This window comes from Neolamprologus multifasciatus, chromosome 11 (genome assembly GCF_963576455.1).
Source record: "Neolamprologus multifasciatus chromosome 11, fNeoMul1.2, whole genome shotgun sequence".
Lineage (NCBI taxonomy): Eukaryota > Metazoa > Chordata > Actinopteri > Cichliformes > Cichlidae > Neolamprologus > Neolamprologus multifasciatus.
The window spans coordinates 25558959-25566358 of record NC_140449.1 but is presented as its reverse complement, the minus strand read 5'-3'; positions in this window follow the sequence as shown (position 1 = coordinate 25566358).

The window sequence follows — 7400 nt, the reverse complement described above, 5'->3', positions numbered from 1 at the left end:
TGGCACAGTCCTTGTTCGCTCAGATTCCTTCCTTGCTGTACGTGGAAAAAAAAAACCAAACAAAACACAATACATTTTATTCTTTTTTTTTTCTAATTAATATAACAATTTCTTATTGTAAGCAACCAGACAATCCCGGCAATCGTGTTAATACTGAAAAAGAGAACGCTTTGTCAATGACGATGACTAAAATGGGCAAAAAAGATTTCCTCGTTTACATTTTCAATATTTTTTTAATGATGTCTCTCAGTGTTTTTCCCGCACATCTTTTCAAGGCGTACGCTCATTGCAAAATCAATTATCTGAGATCATAACCAAGTGTTTCTGCGGCTGATGATAAGAGCATCTGCATCAGGCAGACAAATGGAAGAATAGACACCGTATTTAGAAACACATTCTGACATCTTACTAAAACAATCTGACTTTAATAAGGAAGACTAATAATGGTGTCCTTTGGATATTACAGGCTCGTGCTGTGGGTCATTAAGCCCACAGGGGTAAGAAGCAGTGCTGGTGACAAACAGCGCAGCTGGAAGAGTGACAATGACAAAGTTGGTCGCTGAAAACAAAAGTAAAGGTCTCTTCCTACTATGTGGTCTGAATGCTTCATCTCAGACATGTCATTTAATGGGTGTTATACATGAATGATGGACACATAAAAAGTCACCTTGCCGGAGCCCTGAATTTGTCCGGCTCAGTGATCTAGCTGCACTTGTGACATCGCGGGGGCCTGTAGTCATATACTGAACATCCCGCAGCTCTGTTATAGACAAAGACGCTTTAAATAGAGTGGCACACTCTTATCTACTCCAACCTTCAACATGAGGCATTTTTTTCAGTCCAAACCCTGCATAGCTCATTGAGTATATTAGCTCACACATTATCTGGGTCCACTCATGCTAATAATGCATGCAGTTGCAGTAAGTCATTTTGGATGAAAGGATTTGCAAGATGTTGTATATCATGTTTCACATAGAATCTACTAAACACCCTGTAGCATAGAGAGAAAATGTTGAGAATCAGTTTCTGCCTGCAACAGCATATCATTTCACTCCCCCTCAACATGCTGAAGATAAGAGCAAACAAGTGGGTCAAGCTGAGAGGAGATGATATTTTTGGGAGGCAGCCATCTTTATGTCAGGATCAAAGTGAAGTGGCTCTGTCTTCTGTACCCCTGGGCTTTCTATCAACAACTCCTTAAGTCTCAAAAGGGGATAATCTAAAAGGTAGGTATTATGTATGCGAAGCAATTCCACTCTTGCGGTGTAATTTTCTGCGAGAATCTTTAAGAAGCCGCACGTAAATCTCATAATCAAAGATCTCCGCATGATAAACCATTACACGCTCAAAAGCAGAAACCCCACAAGAACCCATATAATTCTCATCAGGCAAGCTTACCTGATTTGACGCCATTTATTACAGTCTAAACTGACTGCAGCGGTAAGCGTTACATGTTTTCCCACAAAACACCCAACGTTATTTCCGAGGTATTACGTTTAATAAAAGTCTATCCCCGCTGTGCATTTACAACTGCAAAAATAATCTCCCCTTGTTACAAATCCGAAGCTGTTGCACATTTAACGGCGCAGTGCCAGGTAGTGTCAGTTGTGTGAAAGTGCTTCACCGTGCTTCAGGCCTAATGAACTACACATAGTGATTGCTTTTTGCAAAACTTACAGCTTACGCTGCAGGCGCTGATGAGATTGTTATCTACTCATTAATAGATAAACAGATCTAGAATATGACTGGCTGTTGCTTCCTGGAGGGATGTGTCTAAGTCTTTGACATTCATCAGCGTTCCCCTATCTATATCATTAAAGGACTGTATTGGAATTTGATGAAAAACTGTTTTCAGGTGTATTCTCGTTGAACTCCATGAATAATCCTAATTGGATGGAAAATAGCTAACTGCTGCTCCATTTCCCTTCTCGGATAAGGACAATCTTCAAAAGGTGCTATGCACAAATTTGCCTCTGCTGTACACATCATTCACCACTCCTCTCTCTCTCTGTGTGTCTCTCTGCATCCTGAGTTCTAAACAATTATGCTGAGACAACAGCTATTACTGCCTGTTATCCTTTATGGTTGATTTTCACATACAATGTGACTTGTTAATAACTGCACTGAGGACATCAAAAGGACACCTGTCCCATCCTATCAGCATCACTGTCAGTGAACACGAATCCCTACAGGAGAAAAAGAAAGAAAAAATATTCCATTGCATCACAGATGGCTCGAGGTGGCTCATGACTGGAGGGAAAATGGTTCAGTTTTGACTAGCAACCAACAGCAGCCAACCAAGTACCAACATACTGTACAGACTCATGCTTATGATCTGCGCAATATAAGATGTTGTGTTAAAATCTGAATATATATAAAACATCACCTTTTGTTTGGAGAATGTATTATCAGGATGATGTTCAACATTGCTATGATCATGGAAATGCCAAATATTAAGGCTTGACTGGGCAATCATTCAAACCCTGTTATGAAATGTTAAAAGTGAGAAATTTTATAACATTTTTAATGGTAATTTAGAATTTTGAATATGAGGAAACTATCTTTAAACCGAGACAATTTTAAGTATTTCTGTTTTCTTCATTTTTATTGAAGTGGTACATGTAAAATCACCCCGGTGGTAAAGTGGTTAGGTCACGTACCACATGGTCTACAATGCCCTTAGCGGCTCAGTCCCTGGTTTAACTTCCAGCCAAGCTGACCTCAGCTTCATCTCCCTCCCAACAGTCGCTGTGTATTTCTATTGTGGTACAAACAGAAGTGAAAAATATTTATAAAGTAATTTCTTCCACTGTTAGAGAGTGAAATGTTGTTTGAAGTGAAATGATTTTAGCGGGACATTTTTACTTAACGTCATAACCGATACACAGATAGAAAAACCAGCCCAACCCCGAACTGTAGTTTTATTCCCTTCATAAACACACGTTCCACCTTTTATACGATTCCAAAAATGAATGGCAGGCAACAAAACCAGGCGTGTGTTATTGGCTGGACAACAATGACAAGTTGAGAACAAAGACACACTGGCTTAGAACATGTGAAAAGACAAGGCTACGGGGAATTAGAAATGGGTGTGTAACTGGGTGGGGAAGGTCAGGTGATGGAAAAGGCATGAGCACAGGGAATACTACAATAGAGGTAGATGTGGGAGTCAGAAAAGGTAGAAGAGTCTAAAAGCATCTGCTGGAGAAATGGAGGAAATGACTGCAAAGCCCTTGTATAAATTCAGTAGCCTGAGAAAGTGTAAATGTGGCTGAGTGTAAATGGACAGAGACAGAATAGAGAGAAAAGAAAGGAGTTAAGCAGCCACTGTGAAACATTATCATGCAACGAAGATTTAATGACGATAATAGTAAGTATTAGCCACATTATGCAGCTAACTGGTTGGTCATGAAATTAAACTCCCAAGTGTTAAGTCAGATGGGAGTGTTAACCCTGAAGACTGGAGGCTCAATGTGAACTCCAGTCAGTGACAGGGTGGAGAAAAAGTCTCTCTCTTGATTTCCCTGTACCACTTTTGAGCCACAAGCTTGACAGTTTATTGATCTCCCTCTCGTCTAATCAGTAGCCTTGTCACATTATAACAAAGGGGAGCTAGCCAAAATGAAAGCAATTTACTTCAGCCCAGTGAAGATTGCAGGGCAGGGTGTAGTAGTTTTCTTCCCCTTTCATAGACAATCTGATACAGGTATTGTAGCTCACCCTGAAATCAAAACAATGTCTGAGCGCATTCAGTCTGGCAGGGTGAAGCTGGGGGCAATCAAACACTCCAACCAATTGTCCAACTTAAAATTACCTATGAATGCCTTTATTCAGTCAAACTAGGTTCTGACGAATGTTTAAAAAAGTCACAAAACATGTCTGAAACTTTAAAGAGTTGCTGGTGAACCCTTGTTTCTTGTAAAGCAGCAATAGAAAATAAAATAAAACAATTAGCAAGTGCATATGTCTCCATTATGTGATGGTGGTTATTTAATCCATTAAACATGTTCATTGTCTCAAGTGTCTCATGAGATACTGAAGGTATGCTGTTGAAGGACTGTCCTTGCAAGGTTCCGAGCAAAAATATGAATGCTTGCGATTAACATTTAGATTGTGAAGCCTGCAGGCTTGATACATGTGCACACGGTAATTGAATTTGCACTTCCCTTTAAACAGGGGACGCAACCTGGCTGCATGTTGTCATGTTTCTGAAAACATCGCTTTTATAATAAGATTTCTCTTTATGCCTGTTCACTTAATATTAACTTTTAAAATGAAGTATCCAAGAATATATCCAACGTGGTCATATAAAACAGCTCTAATTGGCACCATGTATGTACATTAGTTGCACCGATGTTCTAATTTGCAAGAAACTGTTTGCCTTCACACAACTAACCTCTGATATCAAGTATTACAGCATTCTGTGTACAGACAAGCCCTGTGGTTTAGGCAGGGCTGTGCTGTTTCAATTTGGAGTCCCTCTGGTAACATGAAATGATTTACTTTTGTATCCCTCAGGTCATCATTGGAAAATCTTGTTTACAGGTATAAACAAAGTTGAGTTTCAAAAAGCATCACAATGGCACTGAGAGCGGTCGCTATGCAACCAACAAAGTCCATGCCTTGCCATGACCTACCAGGTGACCGAGTCTTTCTGGCGCTGTAAGCAGAAATCATAGGAAGTGAGCTGACACTGCACCTTCAAAACCAGAAAAAACCCCTTCAATACAAAAATCCGCCCCCCTCTCAAAGCCTCCCGCATTTGTCTGTGCTTCCCAGTGTCATATGCTCCAGCATTAATAGTGTTCCCCTGTGAAAATGTTTACAGTGCATCCCATTCATCACAGCCTCCTCACAGTCTAATAAAAATGCCCTTTTAGGTCTTATTTTCAGTCTCAGAATTTAAAAGTGCTTTTGATTTTGGTAGTCTGCCCTTCGGCTTCTCTGGAGTCCTTCTTCACTCCGTTGGGATTGAGATCACATTGGACTTTGGGTTCAGAGAGCAAATGCTTAGGTATTGCTAGAAACATAATAAAGTTAGTGAGGTAAAATCTCTAGCCTGAATGAAAAAACTGCAAGGTCTGTTGGTCACAGAGTTCTCTGCATGGGCTTAATGCAAACTCACAGAATAGAAAAGCTAAGAAGAATAAATCTGAAGATTTGGAGATCATCATATCACTCACTTCAGTGGCAAAGCAGAATGTAGTAAACATCTGCAGTAAACAGTCTGTGTTAGCATTGGTAGAAGACTCGAAGCAAAGCTTTTAATGGTAAAAAATTTCCAGACGTAGATTTGTTCTTCTGGTTGTTTTCCTCAGTATTGCATCTATCATTCTGGCTGGATATGACCCAGCATCTTCTGCCCCTGTTAGCATGATTGACAATTGCACCAGTGGGATGGTCATCAGGGGCAAAATACACAATGTATCATTCGATGTTTTAAGGTATCTGTAATACTACTGCTAACTGCAATGACTGTCCTTCATATTAAATTATGCTGTTTTACTACTTGCACCTTATTCTCACAGCGGTGGCCTGATAATGAGCTAAAATAACTGTAACACTGTTCTTAGCAGCACAGCAGTATAAATTGTTGATATCCTCACTCTCCTGAAAGCAGTTTTACAAAAGCATTAAGTGGAGCCAACAAAAAAAGCTTAAACAGTTTCTTTCAGCAACAATAAGACCTCATAATGCTCATAATTACACTGAGTAGTCAACAATACAGTAGGAAGAAAAAGACTTTCAGTAAAATTGTCCAGCGAGGTAATCAGCTGAAATTAATGGTACATCACTGACGATTATTAATTTGCCACATTTCTCATTTATGGTTGACCTTCAGTTCCCGTATGCTGCCACTATAAGAAAACCCTACTTCAGACAGATATGTAATTCTTATAACCTAAACTTCAGCTACTTGGTAAAATTTCCATTCTATCCATCTGTGACGACTGGCTCTAGTGTTTGACAAGCTAATGCTACTGTGAGACAGCTGTATTTTAAGGTCATCAAAAAAAAACACAGTGAAGAGAGAGCGATTATAACTAGGCTCCAGTACAAAAATAAATTTTCCTTCAGCTGTCATAAAATGCTCTGAGAGGAAATTCCTCAGATTTTGGTATGTCTCACTAGGAATTATGGGCACATACGACCACTCAGCCACTTAGCTTACAAGTAGTTCGCCCTTTATGCAGCAAGACAATAGAAAGGGACACAAAAAGTTATTGTATTGGATGCACATGTAGCAAGTATAATCCTCATGCAGGTGAAACATAGATTGTGTCGGTCCCGGCATGTTATGTGGAACATTTCTTTGCCAAAACTTGATCTGTATATATGTCTGCATTTCATGAAATCCACATTGACCACATGAATTTCATGGAACTTTGTGTGGGTGAAGAAGGAACCTATTCAAAATACACGTACAGATCCAGATAACTTTCTTGAAAATTGCAAAATCAGAATCAATCAGAATCAGAATCAGAATACTTTATTGATCCCTAAGGGATCAATAAAAACTGGGCATTGTCCTTGTTGAATGCAGGCTTGTCAGAGGCAGTTAATAAACAAGCTTAGCATATAAATACACAGAGGTAACTAGGAAAATTGAACAGGAAACACAAAAGTACACAGCTGAACCTAATCAGAGAAAGACAAGGGAAGCATATTTAAATACAGCAAACGTGAGACAAAAGAATGTCAAAATAAAACAGGAAGTAACTAAACATGGGAACATCTAATAGAGTTACAGAGATTTAAAAAGTGTAGCTGTGTTAAATAGTAGTGAAAGATTGATACTTTGCATTTATACCTTTGAAGTGAGAACAATATGTTGATTGATTGATTCATTCATTTATCCATCTATGTGTGCATTTTTTATCTTAATGCTGCCATCAGTTGTGAAACTGAGTGTTCACTGTTCATTTCTCCTTCATAACAGCATCATTGAGTCTTTATTTCCACATCCGTGTGTTGTTATAATCCTAGTAATGTATGGAGAGGGTAATGAAGCATCTGCTCATCTGCCTCGAGGTCACATACAAATACATCAGTACCATGCCATAAACATGAGCTTCTCTCACCTCTCTTCCCATCACAAAACAGAGGCTCCCCTTGAGCTGTGAATGTTGCACATCTGGCGCAAAAGACATGAAGTGTCTCCAAGAAACACAAGATACAAGATCCCAAAAAGACGAAAGTGTTGCACTTGAATATTGCCTGACTACATGTTAGTGAACAGAATCAATTTTAGTATAAGAAGGACAGAAAAAAAGCTGTGTGGATGGTAAGCATTGCAATGTACTGCACAGTGCTGCAGGTTTTGGATGTACTGTAGTATTTGGGTACTTACTACTTTACATACAATCTTTCAACCAGATCTGACTGGAAGAAATATAATT